Raw genomic sequence first — 20322 nt, 5'->3', positions numbered from 1 at the left:
GAAACTATAAACTGAAGCTCAATAAAAGCATCTGTCACAACAGCTGCTGACACAGTTAACACGTATAAATCAGTTCTTAATGACAGTTTGCAGACAGGTGAGTGCTGATAAATAAAGCTGGATGAATTATGAGCAATAAGCCCATTAAATGTCTTTTTATCAAAGCACATATGTTACAGTTACTAGTGATGATGCCACACAGCCCAGTCTTGTTCTTCTTCGTTGGTTCTCAGCTCTTCAGTGGAGTCTGGAGTTCAAACCGCACAGGTGAGATAATGAGGAAGAGAAGAAGACAGAAGCAGACAGGTCAGGGCTGTGATGCAAAGGGTTTGTGATTATTCAGATTTTAACAAAAGGCTCAGTGTTCAGAGGAAGGATTTCAGTCTGAAAGAGAAATCCATCGAGCACCATCGTGTGGCTTTTCATGCCATCATCACTGACAGTGTTTATGTCATTACTCTCACTGCCAGAAGGGGGAGACAAAGCTCCTGCAGGTCTGCATTTCCAACAAAGGAGTTCACCAAATCAGAGATTTTTAGTTCATGAAGTGAGGAAACAGAAATTCAGAAGTCCTCCACTGACAGTCAAATCAATTCAGACCTTGTTCATTTATACCTGTGCAACAACTCGACTCACCTGGACCTCTAAATGTCTCTCAGCTCTCTGCTGCTGACCTGCAAACCACACGTCCTGTGATGACAACAAGAAGAACATGTTGTTAGAGGTGGGAACTTGAATTTTCATGATAATAAATGTTGGTTAAAAGTTTGGTAGCTTTTTTTACATTTTGAATGTTTGATCTTTGATCAGGACATAATTTATCAGTGAAATCAGTGCAATTTATTTAATTTCACTTCTTCAGTTTCACTTTTATCAGATATTGTGGCAAACAGTAACAACAGTCACCTCAAGATGTTTCATATTGTGAGGTAAAGACCCTACAATATTACAGAGAAAACTCCAACAATTAGTTAACCCCCCTTTATGAGGCAATCACTTTGCAACAGTGGGAAGGAAAAGCTCCTATTTAATGGGAAGAAACCTCCCACAGAGCCAGGCTCAGGGAGGGGCAGTCATCTACTGCGACCGGTTGGGGGCGAGGAGAGGGAGACAGGACAAAAGACACACTGTGGAAGAGAGCCAGAGATTAATAATAACTAATGACTGAATGCAGAGTGGTGTAAAGAGGTGAATGAAGAAGAAACATTCAGTGCATCGTGGGAACCCTCCAGCAGCCTCAGCCTGTAGCAGCATAACTAAAGGCCTGCACACACAGAACAAAAAAAACCAAAAAAAAAAGCATAAAATTCTGAATCTTTTGGATGCAAACTTGTCATGTAACCTATATTCACTAAATGATCACTTTTTACAGCTACTCTTCTGTATAGTTTTGAATAGTCTTCAAGAAACAAAAAGAAGTCCAGTTGCCCTTTTTTCAAGCTCCAGAGACTCATTCTAGTTAGTTAAAACTTTTTAACTTTGTTATATTGCTAACAGAAGTGGAAGAGATGAGATAACAAAGAAGGAAGCACTTTTTTAGGTTTTGTTCCCACACTTTCAGAAATACAGCTACTGTAATGAAATTTTTTTTCCAGTCCTGCGCAGGTACAACAAAATCCGAGCAATCAGATAGAAACTCTGAGTAAGGGCCTGGTGGACAATATATAACCAATAAAACTGTTTTTTGAGTTTTCCAATTAGGGCCCATGAAGTTAAGACTGAGGCTTTCAAATAGGTCTTTGATTGATTAATAAGCTGGGCTGGAAGATTGCTGCTCCTCCTCCTCAGCCTGTGCTTCAAGGATTTTGATAGTTAGTAGGACTTGAGGGGTGTTGATTAATTTAAACTAACATATTCATCCTGCTGTAGACAGGGCTTCATAAGGCAAAATAAAATATGTGGATCAATTTTAATAATTAAAACATTTTTGCTGCTACTCGGTTTATTTTTAAGTGGTCTGGGAGCAGACACAGTCTCTATGGGGATGGCATTTTGGGGGTTTTCACCTGAAATATGTCTGAAACTTTTCTGTGAATATTCCAGTTTCAGCTCCAGGACTCATTTCATTCAGAGCTGCTGGCTGGGGTGACTCTGGCGTATCATCTACACTGTTTTTACACATGCTCTGCAGCCCTGAACTTTAATGGACATCAGCTGACAGAGGTCCATACAGTACCAGTCAAATGGTTGTCCAAACCTTTGACTGGTACTGTAGACTGAAAGAGGAGAAGAAAACAGATGACGACTGTGAGGAAAGTACCTTTGATTATTACTGATGCCACAGTGATGATGAGCAGCGTGTGAGCAGCGAACAGAACCAGACGGACAGCTGTCAGTTTGTCCACTTTAACTCCTGTAAAGAAGATCAGACATTAAAGCTTTGCAGACGCACGACCACTAACCATGTGGCAAGAATGTGTCAGCCATTTTAAACATGTGACAGTCATGATAACAAGTGAATAAGGCCCCAGTCACACAGGCTCAGAGACTGGTCCATGACCATCAGGCAAACAGTGGTTATGAGGGGAAAATGAATATTGTCTGACTGTTTGCGACGTTGATGGCAGCTGAATAGGAAAATGAAGGCCTGGTCACACAGGCCTACAATGCAGTGTGAGAAACCTCAATAGAAAATAAGCTGCTTCTATACAGATGTTGCAGTGATTTACATACAATTAGGTCATTAAGTTGTTGTAGTTTTGTCTCTGTGCTCAGCACAGTGGATTTCAAACAATTAAAATGTGATTGAAGTGCAAACTTTCAGCTTTAACTGAAGAGGTTTAAGAAAGAAAAGTTGCATTGTTATGGAATTACAGTTATTTTCATACAGAGTCCCCCTTTTTGAGAACCTCTAACATAATTTTAAAAATAAGGATTGATTTTTTTTTATACTAGGATATAAATCCTTTCTAAAGTCTAGAATTTACAGACATGACCAAATGCTGTGTCCAAACACTATTTTATTTTAAACACTGGCTTCATGAAACACAAAACCTCAAACAAATTCCTGGAAATAAAAGCTGAGATGCTGATCTTTTGTCTCATAACCATTTTTTGATGTCAAACCCAAATGTTTTCCATCTACTGTGGCTGTTCTTTCTGTTCTTCTCCAAGCTCAGGTCTTCTACCAGAGGCCTGGGAGCTTGAGGGTCCTGCGCAGTATCTTAGCTGTTCCCAGGAGTGCGCTCCTCTGAACAGAGATCTCGGATGTCGTTCTTGGAATCTGCTGGAGCCATTCTCCCGGTTTGGGGGCCACTGTCCAGCGTTCCGATTACCACGGGGACCACTGTTAACTTCACATTACACATCCTCACGAGCTCTTCTCTCAGCCCATAGCATTTATTGAGCTTCTTGTCTTCCTTCTTCTTGATGCTGCCATCACTTATTGTTCTTCATCCTCTTCTTTCTCAGGTTTCTGCTGCCTGAGGTGCTCACTAAGCACATGATCATTTGTGGCCATCTTCCTGATGGAGCTTTGTTGTTTCATCCTGAATGGTGTTTCTGACACTCACTAGTCCTCCGCCTCCTTCCTTCCACTTCTGATAACTGGCAGGGCATAGGTGTTGATAGCCCGGATCTTGTTCTTCCCATTCAGCTGACTCTTCAGGACTTGTCTTACTCTCTGCAGGTATTTGGCAGTTGCAGCTTTCCTAGCGGCCTCTTCATGGTTTCCATTTGCCTGTGGGATTCCAGGGTACTTGTAGCCGTCTGCAATGTTGCCTTCTGTTAGTGCAATCCCCTCAGCTCTGACTACCTTCCCTCTCTTTGTTACCATCCAACTACACTTCTCCAGTCCAAATGGCATTCCAGTGTCATTGCTGTGTATCTCATTCACTCCTGGCATACAGCTTGATGTCATCCATATAGAGGATGGTTATTTCATTCCATAGCTGGGATCTGTAGCCAGTCTTGACAGTGATCTAGCTGAGCGGGTTCAGGGCTATAGCAGAACAGTAGCAGGGACAAGCTGGTTTCAAGAATTTCTTCCAGTATGAACACCAAAGGTGCTCGATTTTGCTGTGCCATACACTGCAGTTATAACAACAACCCTGACCCCAGGACAGGTCAGAATACAGGTTTAATCGATATCCTACTGACAAGGACAGGTGAGGGATCTGTGTCATGTCATCAGTGAATACAGACAAGGACAGGATTGTTGGTACCCTTCTCTTAAAAAAAGAAAAACACACAATGGCCCCTAAAATAACTTAAACTGACAAAAATTAATAATAAAGAAAAATGTACTGAAAATGAACTCATGAAACTCAGACCTTGCTCTGAAATTGAGGTTCAACAGAATTATTTAAAAAAACAAACTAATGAAACTGGCCTGGACAAAAATGATGGTACCTTAGATTTAATATTGTTTTGCACAACCTTTTGGGGCAATCACTGCAATCAAGTGATTTCTGTAACTCTCAGTGAGACTGTCACACCTGTCAACAGGTGAGCAAACTGCTCCAGCTGTCTCAGGTTTGAAGGGTAGCTTCTCCAGACTGCATGTTTCAGCTGCTTCCATAGATCTTCAATAGGATTTCGATCAGGACTCATAGAGGCCACTTCAGAAAGGTCCAGTGGTTTGTTCTTAGCCATTCCTGGGTGTTTTTACCTGTGTTTGGGTCATTATCCTGTTGGAGGACCTATGACAGGGGTGGGCACTTCCAGGCCTCGAGGGCCGGTGTCCTGCAGGTTTTAGATGTGTCCCTGATCCAACACACCTGAATCAAATGGCTGAATTTCCTCGTCAGTATGCAGTCAAGTTCTCCAGAGTCCTGCTAATGACTTCTATAAGTGATTCAGGTGTGTTGGTGCTCTTTTCTTTGTATGCTTCATTTTTGCATCTGTGAACATAAAGCTGATGTGATCTGCTAAAAAGTTCTCTCATCTGTCCGAAGGACATTCTCCCAGAAATTTTGTGGCTCGTCACTATGCATTTTGGCAAATTCCAGTCTGACATTTTTATGATTTGCTTTCTGCAGCAGTGTCCTCCTCGGACGTCTTACATTAAATCTACTTTGGCTCAAACACCAACAGATGGCAAAATCTGACATTGATGTACCTTAACCTTGGAGCTCACCTCTGATCTCCTTGGAAGTTGTTCTGGACTCTTTGCTTAACATTCCTATTATCTGTCTCTTCAATTTGTCATCAGTTTTCCTCTTGCAGCCACGTCCAGGGAGGTTGGCTACAGTCCTGTGGACCTTAAACTTCTGACTAATATATGCAGCTGTAGTCACAGATGGTCTTGTAGCATTTACCTTTAAAATGCTTGTCAATGTGGTCCAAGTTCAGTGTGGTACACACCATGATGCCAAACAGCACATTGATGTCTTTTCACCCTTTAAATAGGCAGACTGACAGGTTAGAAACCAGTGATGCTGATTACAGGACACGCCTTAGATTAACACATCCCTATGCTCACTTTATTTTCAATCTTTTTTAGGAGTACCAGCATTTTTGTCCAGGCCACTAGGTGTTTTTAGTCCATCCATCCACTCACTTCCACTTATCCTGTTCAGGGTCACATTCGCACCTATGGGCAATTTAGAGTGGCCAGTCAACCTAACCTCAGTAAGTGCATGTACCTGGAGGAAACCCACGCAGACACAGGGAGAACATGCAAACTCCACACAGAGAGAGTGGCACGGGCCAAGGTGGATGTTATTCAAACTGTGAGGCAGCAGTGCTAACCACCACACCACTGTGCTGCCCTTTTTGTTTTTTTTTAATAATTCTTAATTCTCAAACTGATCAAACCAACTTTTCTCTGCCTCCACCTGCAGGCTGTACGGCTCAGACAGAGTTGCCAAGTTGGTCTTCAGAGCACAGGTGTAGTTCCCAGAATCCTCTGCTGTCAGAGGACCAAGATGGAGGGAGGGGTCAGTTCCTGAGAGGGCGTGGCCATCTTTGAACCAGGTGACCTCCAGCTGATGGAAAGTGTGGGCTGAAGTGCAGAGCAGTGTGATGGTTTCACCTGTGTGGAGCTTTTTATCATCACTGGAGTTGATTATTTTCATTTTTGTTCCATCTAAAATGTGAATTACATTTTACATCACAGTACATTAGCATGAAGGTTATAATAGTGTGGTACCTGGTGCACAACATGTATGTAATTTCTGTGTCTTTTTGCTGTTTTTGCTGAGAAAGGACATTTAGGCATAAGGAGCCTCTCCTGGGTCACAAGTCCTAGGCCCTGAAGTTTCCTGATTGCATATGTTCAGTTCCAAAAGCTAAGGATAACCTGTATAGATAAGGTTTTCTGTGTGTTGGGGCTGGCCAGTCCTACAGGGGCGGTCATGTGCTTCAGGAAACAGACATCAGGAACATGGGAAACAGAAAACAGGATGTTTGATGGTATATTAGCTGAAACGTTCTGATGCTCTGGGAGTAAGAATGATTGACTCGCCTCTCCCAGATGGCTCCAGAAGCATCTGTTTGACACTGTCTGTTTGAGACTGTCTGTTTGACACTGTTTGTTTGACACTGTCTGTTTGACACTGTCTGTTTGACACGTCATATATATATGCATTAAGACCATGTCGCGAGACATTCCTTCTGAACACCCACACCAAGGAAAGACACAGCAAAATCTGGTGTCACAAGATAGAAAGTTTGAAGGATGGGCAGCGCGACTTGCATGATGACAGTCTGCTGGAAACAGGCTGCGTGTTCTCAACTGCAAAGCACTTGTGTGGGATTTATGGCGTGTGTGTGTGTGTGTGTGTGTGTGTGTGTGTGTGTGTGTGTGTGTGTGTGTGTGTGTGTGTGTGTGTGTGTGTGTGTGTGTGTGTGTGTGTGTGTGTGTGTCAACACGCCCGATCTTGTGTGTATCATACCTGTCAAGTTTTGTATTTAAAAATACGGGAAATTTTCCACCGCTGAAAATAAAATTGCTTTATGATGTCATCACCTAACTGGTCATTTGCATGTAGTTGCAATCGAGGCTGTAGGAGGGAGGAGAAACATCTTTGGAGAGACAAAAAGTGAAGAAAAACACACCTTAAATATGTTTAGAATGACAAATGAACTTTATGAACAACTTAATAACTTTAATGCTTTGCCTTGACCCATATTACCAAATTTAACAAAAACACTGTGGGGTGAGACTGCTAGCTAAGCTCAACCTTCCTCCTTTATTTGGGCCGCTGCTGCCACCTGTCTCAAAGGTTGATAAAGGCTGAAGCGAGGACCGAGGATGGAAGCGGGTGGGCAGGCTCTGTGTCTAAGTGAGGTTCAGGGGTTTGAGGGTGGAGCTGAAGTGAGGTCTGGGTGATGCCAAAGTGTACGAAGGGACACAGTAAGAAGGCTTTATGTTCGCAAAACACAGCCACAGTGGAGGATTTCAGGTTTCCGGTCTATCTCCAAAACTCTAAAAGTCACTGACATCACCGGAAAAAGTCACTAAATTTGTCACTTTTTTGAAAAAAAAAGTCACCACGGTGTACTGAAAAGCCACTAAGTTGGCAACACTGAGCCCAGCCGAGGTCCAGTTGTACCTCGTGAGAAATGCCACCCAGGCTACTGCAGGTGGCAGTTCCCATGAGGTTAGTGACAGAATTCAGTTTGGAGCAGCAGGAATGCTTTCTAAAAGAATTATTATATTAAAATACAGGAAAATTACGGGAACTGTCCAAGGACTGAAGGTCTGCGAATTCACTTCAGCAACAGGCCAGTGTGTTTTTGTTTATCATCAAACTCCTTTGACATAAGAACTGCTTTCTAAAACTGCTTTCTAAAAACTCATGCACACATTTAATTTGTCTTCATTTATAAACTACACTGCTCAAAAAATAAAGGAAACACTTAAACAACACAATATAACTCAGAGTAAATCAAACTTCTGTGAAATCAAACTGTCCACTTAGGAAGCAACACTGATTGACAATCAATTTCACATGCTGTTGTGCAAATGGAATAGACAACAGGTGGAAATTATTGGCAATTAGCAAGACACACTCAATAAAGGAGTGGTTCTGCAGGTGGGGACCACAGACCACTTCTCAGTACTTATGCTTTCTGGCTGATGTTTTGGTCATGTTTGAATGTTGGTGGTGCGTTCACGCTCGTGGTAGCATGAGACGGACTCTACAACCCACAGAAGTGGCTTAGGTAGTGTAGCTCATCCAGGATGGCACATCAATGCGAGCTGTGGCAAGAAGTTTTGCTGTGTCTGTCAGCGTAGTGTCCAGAGGAGGCGCTACCAGGAGACAGGCCAGTACACCAGGAGTCGTGGAGGAGGCCGTAGGAGGGCAACAAACCAGCAGCAGGACCGCTACCTCTGCCGTTGTGCAAGGAGGAGCAGAAGGAGCACTGCCAGAGCCCTGCAAAATGACCTCCAGCAGGCCACAAATGTGCATGTGTCTGCACAAACGGTTAAAAACCGACTCCATGAGGATGGTATGAAGGCCCGACGTCCACAGATGGGGGTTGTGCTCACAGCCCAACACCGTGCAGGATGCTTGGCACTTGCCAGACAACACCAGGATTGGCAAATTCGCCACTGGCGCCCTGTGCTCTTCACAGATGAAAGCAGGTTCACACTGAGCACATGTGACAGACGTGACAGAGTCTGGAGACGCCGTGGAGAGCCATCTGCTGCCTGCAACATCCTTCAGCATGACCGGTTTGGCAGTGGGTCAGTAATGGTGTGGGGTGGCATTTCTTTGGAGGGCCGCACAGCCCTCCATGTGCTCGTCGGGGGTAGCATGACTGCCATTAGGTACCGAGATGAGATCCTCAGACCCCTTGTGAGACCATATGCTGGTGCGGTTGGCCCTGGGTTCCTCCTGATAAGATAAGATAAAACTTTAATGATCCCACGACGGGGAAATTTGCGCATTACAGCAGCTCAGTACAGAAAACTAAAAATAGAATAGAATAAAATAGAAAAACACTATACACATATACATAAGCACTATATACAGAAAATATATAGTCAATACACACATGTACATATACACACACATCAAAACACTATATACAGATATCAAAATATTATATACATTTGTAGCCGGTAAGGTACACAGCATACACGGTATGCATTATATGGGTGAGTGTAATAAATAAAATGTATCTGGACTGTAAGGACAAAGTGATGGCAGAGGAGGTAAAGTGTCCAAGTGACTCAAGACATTATGAAGTGTTATACAGTCTAACTGCTGTTGGGATGAATGACCTGCGAAAGCGCTCCTTCCTGCAGGGGGTTGTTTCAGTCTCTGACTGAAGGAGCTGCTCAGCTCACCCACGGTCTCATGCAGAGGGTGATGGGGGTTGTCCATGATGGATGTCAGCTTTGCTAACATCCTCCTCTCACCCATCACCATCACAGACTCCAGAGGACATCCCAACACAGAGCTAGACCTCCGCACCAGTTTGTCGATCCTGCTCCTGTCCCTTTCGGTGCATGCAGGACAATGCTAGACTTCATGCGGCTGGAGTGTGTCAGCAGTTCCCCAGACCTGAATCTGATTGAGCACATGTGGGACATCATGTCCCACTCCATCCACCAACATCACGTTGCACCACAGACTGTCCAGGAGTTGGCGGATGCTGTAGTCCAGGTCTGGGAGGAGATCCCTCAGGAGACCATCCGCCACCTCATCAGGAGCATGCCCAGGCGTTGTAGGGAGGTCATACAGGCACATGGAGGCCACACACAATACTGAGCCTCATTTTGACTTGTTTTAAGGACATTACATCAAAGTTGGATCAGCCTGTAGTGTGTTTCTCCACTTTAATTTTGTATGTGACTCCAAATCCAGGCCTCCATTGGTTAATAAATTTGATTTCCATTGATGATTTTAGTGTGATTTTGTTGTTAGCGCATTCAACTTTGTACAGAACAAAGAATTCAATGAGAATATTTAATTCATTCAGATCTATGATGTGTTGTTTGACTGTTCCCTTTACCTTTTTGAGCAGTGTACATTGGCATGTACTCTACTTTGGTGTTTTATACAACATATCTATTTGAGTTCATTCTCTGAAGGGAGGGTTTAAACTTTGCTGAAGTTTGTAAATGTGTGTTTATTGTTTTTATGTTGTTTTAAAGTGTGTTGGGGTCTCAAATAAACTTGGGTGATAATGCAAACCATTCACAACACTGTTTCTTTTAAAAGATTTGGGGAAAATTGAAGAAACTCAATCAGCTTGAAGTAGTCTTGATTTTAATAATTAGTCTGATTTACAGTAAGGTAATTAAATACAGTCATTAAAAATGTCAGATAGGGATACCAAAGCTCCCAAAGCAATTACTCCAGTTGAAGTAATTCACCAGAGTAATTTTTTTTTTTTTTTGCATTTTTGGCCACAGCAGCTTTTTATGGGCAGTGGAGAGAGACAGGAAATGGGGGAAAGGTACAGGGGAAGACATGCGGGCAAATTGGCTACGGGCCAGGACTCAAACCCACAACGTGGCATATGTATGCGGTCGCCAGCTTCACTACTAAGCCACCCAGGTGCCCCCACCAGAGTAATTCTTCAGTCAAACTGCTTAATGCAAATATTTCAGACAAATATTTCAGAAAGTCAAACTGCTTTGGAGAACCAATTAGAGGAGATGAGAGCACAGAAGAAGGAGCATGAACAAAAAGGGCAAGACCAAAAAAAAACTTTCTCCCCTCCTTTGTCCTCGCTCTTTGGTCTTTTTTGTTCCTCTGTTTTTTCACTTGGTTCAATGTCTTGCGTCTATTCCGACAGTTTCAGCAGGCTCCCTCCAGGAATTTGCTGACATGTCCTTATGTTGATGCTTTGTTTATTATTCCTGATTGTTATTCTCTGACTGATAAATTCAAACACAGGCTGAAAAGTAGCCAGAAATGCACAAAAGGCCTCAGCAGCACTGAGCAGGCCAATCACCATTGTTACTGTGTGGACCCAATGTGTAGGGATTTTTCTCGAGAGGTGCACGTCAGGTTACGTCGTGGGTTACTGCATAGGTGCAGCGGGGTTTCCGTAGCAGTCTTTTTTTGCGCACTTCTCAGGTATACTATGAGGTTGGTGGGTTTTCCCCTTGAGAAGTGCTCCATACATTTTGCCATCATCCACAAGACGCTCGCTTCTATCTTCTACACTTAAAGAAATCCCATATGGGACTCTGCTGCTTTCTCCCAACTTTCACTGCTTCCATTATTTTGCAGACTGGTGCAGTGAGCACACGCACGTGCACGCACGCACGCACACACACACACACACACACACACACACACACACACACACACACACACACACACAGTGAGGTGCTAGATGGTGCTCCCAGTTAAAGCTACTACAGCAGAAAAAAATTATTTTATATCAATCCACAATGATTTTAAATAAACAGACAAACATTAAAACAAAGGTAAATTTTCCTGTAATTTCAGTTTGTTTTAGTTAGTTTTGTAAATACACATTACAGTTTCAGTTAGTTATCATTTTTCCTTTTAATTATGGTTTTTGTTTATTTCAGTTAACAAATGTTTTTTCAAATTCATTTTTTTCTTTTGTTCGTTTTTCTTAATGATAACATTGATTAGTACATAATTCTTTTTTATAGACTTTAACATCATGCTGCTGTTTGACAGCAGTGAAAGTCTGAGAGAGGAAACTGATCAAACCAACCTTCCTCTGCCTCCACCTGCAGGCTGTACGGCTCAGAGACAGTCCTCTGGTTGGTCCTCAGAGCACAGGTGTAGTTCCCAGAATCCTCTGCAGTCAGCAGCCTCAGATGGAGGGAGGGGCCAGTCTCTGAGACGGCGTGGCCATCTCTAAACCAGTTGACCTCCAGTTGGTGGAAAGTGCAGAGTGAAGTGCAGAGCAGTGTGATGGTTTCACCTCTGCTGAAATTTTTATTCTCACTGGAGCTGATTATTCTCATTTTAGTCCCATCTAAAATGTGAATTATATTTTAATCACAGTACATTAGTACATAATGCTTCTTCTGAAGTATTAATTAATGAATATTTGTCTCAGAATTAGGAGATTTTGTTCTCACCAACAACTCTGAGTCACTCCTCTGCTTTCAGTAAAATCTACTTCAGTATGATTGATTTCCATCCTGAAGCAAAAGGTTGCCTCGTCTCTCTCCTGAACATCTCTGATCTGTAAAGTGCAGTTTGTCTTCTTGTCTCCCAGATATTCAAAGCGGCGTTTCTTGGTTTTTGAATCACTGTCATACACAAATGGTTTGGTGAGGTGACAGTGCTGATGCCTTTGGCTCTGATACCAGAGGACTCTGATGATCTCTAGTGGACGTCACTTCCCCTCTGACTGAAAGATTTAGGTGGTTCGAAGCTGCAGGGGAGGGTGACGGTTGATCCTCTGACAGCACAAGCAGGTTCTTCATAGATCACAGTTTGACCCACAGAACCTAAAAAAGACCAAACATGGTGATGACAGCTGAGATTTGACCACAGTGAGTAAACAGTGATTGAAAATACAGGCCGGTGTGTCTGAAGCACTAAAAAAAGTTTGAGTTCAGCGGATTCAGTTCAATTCAATGTTATTTATATAGTGTCAAATCACAACAAACAGTCACCTCAGTGTTTTATATTAAAGGTACCCTACAATAGACCCTAAAATCATTACAGAGAAAACCCAACAGTCAAAATGACTGCTTATGAGCAGCACTTGGTGACAGTGGGAAGGAAACCTCCAGCAGAACCAGGCTCAGGGAGGGGCAGTCATCTGCTGGGACTGGTTGGGGCTGAGGGGAGAGAGACAGGACAAAAGACACACTGTGTAAGAGAGACAGAGATCAATAACTAATGATTAAATGCAGAGTGAAGTATATCCTGAGTAAAAAGTGGTGAATCGAGGAGAAACAGTTTGTCATGGTTCTGGTGTTTTGTGTTATTATTATTACCTTCGCCAAGGAGGTTGTTTTCGGTCGTGTTGGTTTGTTTGTTTGTTTGTCAGCAGGATTACTCCAAAAGTTATGAATGGATTTCGATGAAATTTTGTGGAGTGGTTGGAAATGACAAGAGGAAGAAGTGATTAAATTTTGGCGGTGATCCGGATCACGATCTGGATCCAGGAATTTTTTTAAGGATTTTTTATTATTGCGGGATAGGGGGTTATTGTTGTCTGGGAAAGATGAAAGATTATTTCACAGTATTTAGATACACGTATTGCAGCGTCAGTGACCCTATGGCCTTGGCGGAGGTTTGCGCTCTCTGAGTGCTTCTAGTTTTAGGTTCTGTTTTCATTGCATTTCAGTTATGTTCCTGGGTTGTTTTGGTTTTGATTACCCTTCATAGTTTCCTGTCCTGTTATTAGTCACTGTTATTTTCATATTGATTTCCTAGTTCCCTTTGTTCCTGTCTTCCCTGCGCCTAGTGTCTGTCCTGTCCCTCTGTCATGTCTCTGGTCTTATGTGTTTTTGTTGTGTTGTTTATTTCCTGTTCGGTGTGTCAAGTCTGCGTTTCTCGCTCCGTCTAGCCGTTTTACTTTGACAGTCCCTTATCCCGTGTGCCTTGTGTTTAGGTTTGATTCCCCTTGTCTCATCTGGTCTGACTTCTTGTAATTACAGGCAAGTTCAGCTGTGCCCCTCACCTGCTGCCTGTTCTCTAGTGTGTGTATTTGAGTCCTCAGTCTGTGTCTGTTCCTTGGCATGTTGTCATCAATGTATCCCTGCTGTGTGTGTTACCTTGCCTGTTTGTGTTTAGCAGTGGCACCCGTCCTGCCCATTATAGTCCTGTTCATTATTTCCTGTCATTTACCAAGTTGGGAGCTGGTTCCACAGAAGAGGGGCCTGAAAGCTGAAGGCTCTGCCTCCCATCTACTCTGAAGTATCCTAGGAACCACAAGTAAGCCAGCAGTCTGAGAGCAAATTCAAACTATCTGTTCCTACATCACGCCTGGTCTCAAACTCCCCAGCTCAAGGGTTAGCTCCACCTGACACCTGCCCTTGTTGGGAATTTTTATCATTTTTATATTCATATTTACTGTTATTATTTTTATATCACGTATTAAAGTACATTAGCCACACACACTGGATTAATCAACACTGTATGGTTTAAGGTTACTGGAGTAAACGTAAGGCCTGTTATATCCAATGCTCATATGCTTGAGGCCTTGGTGGGATGCAGGAACATCTCTGGTTCACATGTTTGTAACCTCATGTTGTATTTTATGAACTCTTATGACAGGTAGGCTTCAAAAGTGGAGTTCTGCAGACCCACCTGTGTTTTTGTAACATAGATTAATAAGGAGATAAATTCTAGCTAAGTGGGGGCTGTCATAGAGGTGTTTTCATAGCAGAGGTTTTAACTGAGAGAAGATCCTTCATTATGACACCTGTCAGAGCTGTTGTAAACCATTGAGGTACCATATTGATGTTTGTTTCTTTAGCCCATGTGGGACGAGCGTGAGCAGAACCTCAACAGGTGATTGGTTGGGGTTCAAGTTTCAAGGGTTGAGACTTTATGTAAATTAGGAGGGGTCAAAGGCAGTTACCATCTTTAAGCAATAAATGCTGGCCACTCCTTGTCTCACTCTTCTTACCTTTGCTCTTCTCTTTCCTGTCCTCTCTTCTCTTCCTGTTTCTGCATCTTCCTCTGTCTCTCTGTGTGTATTCTAGTCTTAACTATGTTACTGTCTGTGTTTTGTGTAACCAAGATGTCTAAGAAACAGCCTGGGATGAACCTGCTCATCCCAGTGACAGCATACAAACTGTATGCTGTCAGTATAAAGACAGTATAAACAGCATACTGTGAGTGTAGGGGATGGAAATCAGCCATGATATTTTGTGAAATACTGGGTTATTCACTTCATCCACAAAGAGCAGTAAACCTCAGAGCAGCTGATCAGAGCCTGCATCCAAAGAAAATCTACTGGAGTTCACTATAGAAATTATTGTGATTCTTTTCCCCACGTGGAGTCTCTACAACTAAGAGTGCCCCCACCTGCTGAATCCCACTGTAACCCCTCACTGTACTAATATTTGTGTTTATGTGTGGAGATTGAAACACCCTCTACAATGTCCCTAACAGATTCCAGCTGACTACATTTATTAGAATTTAGGTTGGAATAATGCCTGTATTCTCAGTTTGTACCATTTTATTATATTAACATAGCAGGTTCAGTTAGCTTCACACAAAAATAGCTGGTAGAAACGTCCTCCAAAGAGCTACTTTTACTTTCTGACTTAAAGTACAGGCTCTGAAATGTACTCAATTACTTTTACTTAAGTAAAGAAGATGAACCAGTACTGCAACTTTTACCAGAGTATTTTTTTAACACAAGTATCTGTACTTCTTCTTAACTACAGAATGTCTGCACTTTTATCACCTCTGTTTGCTTGCTGAGAGAAAGTTTTGTGGATCTGAAACATTCAAGACATCATGAAAAAAGATCCATCCATTTGATGTGGGAAACAGAGCCAGTTTGGCCCCAGTAAATTCAAACTAAAAGAAAAAAGAAAAATCCGTCATCAGGCAGAGATCATGTCTTACCTGCCAGCAGAAACAGAAAATCCCAGAGAGTCGTTTTGTCCCAAACTGCCATCCTTACGTTTTAATGAGCTGATTAAATGATTTCTAATTTAAATGTGTGCTCAAACTGCAGCAGTGCTCATAAAGACACTGACTGACACTGAGGTGCGGTTTTGTGTTCAATTTTTCACTTCCTTTAATTTTTCAAGAGGTCTACTGTGACCCCCGCTACTGAAACATGACATAAAGTGGGGCTTAGGTGAGAAGGAAGTAACAGGTTTGAGTTTCACTGCTAGCTCTTCTTAAGTGCAACACAGAAAGGTGGTTGTGTTGAATAAGAGGCAATCAAATCCTGATTTAGACTAATGGCAAACAATGATGCACTGAAACATTTTGCTTTCAACTTTCCTGTTTTTATTGTTTCACGTCTCTAATTACTTTCTGCTGAGATAATAGAGCAGGATGCGGCCTCCTAGGTGCATGACAAGTCTACCTGTTATGGTCTGTAGATTACACAGACCATGTGAAAACTGATGTTATTGAGACTGTTGCAAAAGTCCAGAAAAGAAACCAGAAAATCCAAATGGGTAAAGTAACACGAATGGGAACAGAAGCTAAATGCAAAGGCAATCGGGAATTATGTAACAGAGACACAGGAAACATTAGGTGCATATAAACAGACAATTTAACATTAAAGCAAAATACTCCGTCGACTACAACTGATCCAAAATGCAGCAGAACGGTTACTAACCGGCACTCATGAACAAGACCACATATCCCCCATATTAGCATCCCTACACTGGTTGCCAGTCAGTTTTAGAATTGATTTTAAGGTTTTACTGTTTGTTTTTAAGGCGTTGCATGGGTTAGCGCCTCCCTACCTCTCCTATCTTATAAGCCTGCATACAGCCACTAGGTCACTGAGGTCTGCTGAGCAAACACTCCTGTCCCGAGGTCAAGATTAAAACACAGAGGTGATCGGGCCTTTGCAGCTGTTGCTCAGACGCTCTGGAACAAACTGCCCTTTCACATCTTCAACAGCTGACACTCTTAAAGCCCATTTGAAAAACCATATTTATACTTTGGCTTTTGAATCAGACTGAGTCTTGAGTCCTGATACATTATTGATGCTGTTTTCTTTTACTTATGGTTTATTATTTTGTGTTTCCTGTCTTAACTGTCATCTTAACATTTTGGAATTTTGTATTTGTGTTGTTTATAAAATAACCTGGAATCTCAATTTTAATACATCTATTTGCTATAACTTAATTTATTACCTTCCAAGTCCTTATGTTTTTTTTACTGTCTTTCAAAAATTTATAATCATTGTTAAAATAGAAATTTGTTTATTCTCATAAACCTTGTAATTTCTCTCATTTTCACTAGTTCTATTTTTTAAATAGAAGTAGGAAGTGTCATGAATCGGTTGAAACTGAGATGGTGAACTCATATGCAGATCCCAATCAAGAAATCAGGACAGTAATAACAGTGCTCACAAACATTTATTTATCAAACAGAAGGAGCTCAGGAGTTCTGATCCAAAGATACAAGTTAGCCAAAACTACTGGTCCAGGTGGATTATTCTGAGAAGAGAGAAGGGGAAAGTCTTAGTCTCAGGAATGTCTACACAAAGGGCAATCCATCCTCAAGGAGTAATGATAGAGGCCTTACTTGATTCTGAAAGAGTGGTTCGGGGTGGGATGGGGGTTAAAGGTCCAGATTAATTGCCAATTCCTTGAGCTTGAAAGACGTGCTGAGGTAGGGTGAGCAGGCAGTCCACTTCTTTGCACTGGATGGAAGGATGCAGACACTCTAAGGAGGCAGAGAATCTGGCAAAGACTGGATGGTAGAGCTGGTCCTGAAATACCACAGCTGACGAGGCTTGATATGACACAGGTGCTCAGCTGGTGGAAGAATCCAGGCTCCGCCTAGAAGGGTGGAGATCCACTTCAGCCTCCTAATCCTAGGTAACAGGGAAACTAGCAACTAACAGACCATGACAGGAAGAAGTATGTGCACACTTATTAATCCTTACCCCATGCTCAACACTCCATTAATGTACAACATTCACCTTCACCCTCACACCCCTTCAGCATCTGTATACACTAACCCCACAAAAATAAACGAGAGGAACTTTTTTTTTATAAATATAGAAATACCTAAATGTGATTAACTTTACTAATTCTACTAATTAATTTCATTAGAGACATAATTATCAGTAATCAATTCCATACCCTTCTAAAAGCATATTTTGAAAGTATATTTTGAACTGAATAATGCTTGAACATTGCTGTAGGCCCACTGGGAAACTGTTCCACAATCTGACTCCACAAATGGAAACACAAAAGGTTTTAAATGTTGTGCGTGCCTTAAGAGTCCTCAAGCTCAACTTTCCCCTCAGGTTGTAATTCCAGTGGCAACATCTGGCTTTGTACATAATTTGTGCAGTTTTATATTTTATGAGGTCCGTGAACTTCAGAGTTTTTGACTTTAAAAATAAAATGTTCGTGTGGTCTGTAAATCCAGCCTGATTAATGATCCTAATTGCTCTTTTTTGAAGTTTACATAATGGCTGGAGTGAAGTTTTGTATGTGTTGCCCCAGACTTCCACACAGTACTCTAGGTAAGGCAATATAAGTGAGTGATTTGTAATGCAAAATATGCTTTGCTTTGTTCAGCACAGAGATGCTTCTTGACAGTTTGTAAAGATTTTATGTGAAGCTTCCAGCAGATTTTGTTATCTGCTGTCACACCCAGAAGTCTCCAGTAGTCTTCCACTTTAGTAGATCAATACTGAATCCTCCATGTACAAAAACTGATTTCCTATTCTTTAATTTCCCCAAACCTTTAGTAAGCTATTTATAAATGGTTCAATATGTGACCCAGGCATTGTATAGATACAGCATGAAAAAAAACCTTTGACCTTTGCCTGTATGTGTCTGTATAGTCAAATTCTCCATTACATCATCTATAAACTTACAATGATAATTCTTTTGCACATGAAATGCTACACCACCACCATTTTTACTTTTTCTATTTATATTAAAGAAATTATAACCTTCTAACATAAACTGATCACTAATTCTATCAGGTTTCTGTTACAGCAGTAACTTGGATCCTGGAAATGCAGCTGTGAATTTAATGTTTATGGGTGTTTGCATGAAAATGAGAATAAACAGCCTGCCGTGCTGGAGCAGATATATAGACAGGAAGAGAAGTGTATGAGGCGTGGCCCCGCTCCTGAAATTCAGAAAAATGATCTCCAATGCAAAGAAAGACCTTTTAGTTGATGTTAAAGAAACCCATTAAATATCATAAACATCAAAGAACAGAGTTTACATGCTGGACGTGCACAGATCGGTCTGTAAGAGGTTAAAAAAAAGGAAAAATAACAAGAAACTATTTCAACCAACCAGGGTCCAAAACACACAAATAGCAGTTTAGCTGAAGCTGGAAATGAGCTGACAGAGAGCCAAACTTTCTACAATATTTTTGCAGTGACCTGCAGAACTGAACCATGGACGTCTTTTCATTCATAAACTCTGTTGAGGACATAATATTCTGTTCATAAATTATCACAAAAAAAAACTTTTTCATCCTATTTTTTATTAAGTTACAATAATACAAAAAAAGTTTAGCCAATTTAAATATTATTACATACATTTTGTAATATAGACCAAAAATAGGAAATTTTGGCTGCTCTTCCATTTGTGAGGTCAGACACTGATGTTGGATGAGAAGGCCTGGCTCACAGTCTCCGCTCTAATTCATTCCAAAGGTGTTCTAACAGGCTGAGGTCAGGACTCTGTGCAGGACAATCAAGTTCTTCCACACCAAACTGGCTCATCCACGTCTTTAGTGACCTGCTTTGTGCACTGGTGTGCAGTCATGCTGGAACAGGAAGGGGCCATCCCCAAACTGTTCCTACAAAGTTGGGAGTATGAAATGGTCCAAAATGTCTTGGTATGCTGAAGCATTAAGAGTTCCTTGCACTGGAACTAAGGGGCCGAGCCCAACCCCTGAAAAACACCCCCACACCACACCGTTAGTGGTGAGGAAATTTCACAACTGGACTTGTTGCACAGGTGGTATCCTATCATGGTACCACGCTGGAATTCACTGAGCTCCTGAGAGAGACTCATTCTTTCACAAATGTTTGTAGAAGTGGCCTGCATGCCTAGATGCGTGGTTTATACACCTGTGGCCACGGAAGTGACTGAAACATCTGAATTCAATGATTTGAATGGTGAGAGAATACTTTTGGCAATACAGTGTATCTGGGTCTAGGTTGCTAGGGCAGCAGTCTAAGCACAGCCCAGACCTCCCTCTTCTGGGTCACCTCCTGCAGCGTATCCATCGGGACAGTGAGGTGATCCCAAGTCAGCCCAAGCCAAGCATCTCTTCAACATGTTGTGTTCCAAAGCCGCCTCCTAGCAGGACATGCCCAGGAGACATCACTTAGGAGGCGTCCGTGAGGCATCCTGGTCCCCAAATCACCTCACCTGACTGCTTTTCGTGTGGAGGAGTAGAGACTCTACTCTGAACCCTTCCAGAATGGCAGAGCTCTTCAAGCCACCCTTCAAAGGAAGATGACTTTGGACATTGTGGCTCCTCTAAAAAAGAAACCATCAGATCAGAAGTGCTTGACTCCTGGTATAACACAAAAACAGGTGGATAACCTGTAAGCTGGAGAGGAAATGGCACAGAGTTCCACAGGGTTCTGTGCTGTGACTAATTCTGTTTACATTATACATGGGGGAAGGGGGGGGGGGGGGGGCTTGTGGATAAAAAAAGCATCACAAAATTATGTTCACAGTTTTTCAACAACAGCAGCAGCTGTTTTACATGCAGTCTGTGCACACGCAGCAAGCGCAAAGAGGGATTTTTCTTGCGTCCAAAACAGCAGCGCCTT

This window comes from Archocentrus centrarchus, chromosome 16, assembly GCF_007364275.1.
Source record: "Archocentrus centrarchus isolate MPI-CPG fArcCen1 chromosome 16, fArcCen1, whole genome shotgun sequence".
Classification (NCBI taxonomy): Eukaryota; Metazoa; Chordata; class Actinopteri; order Cichliformes; family Cichlidae; genus Archocentrus; species Archocentrus centrarchus.
Note: the sequence above shows the minus strand (reverse complement) of the source record.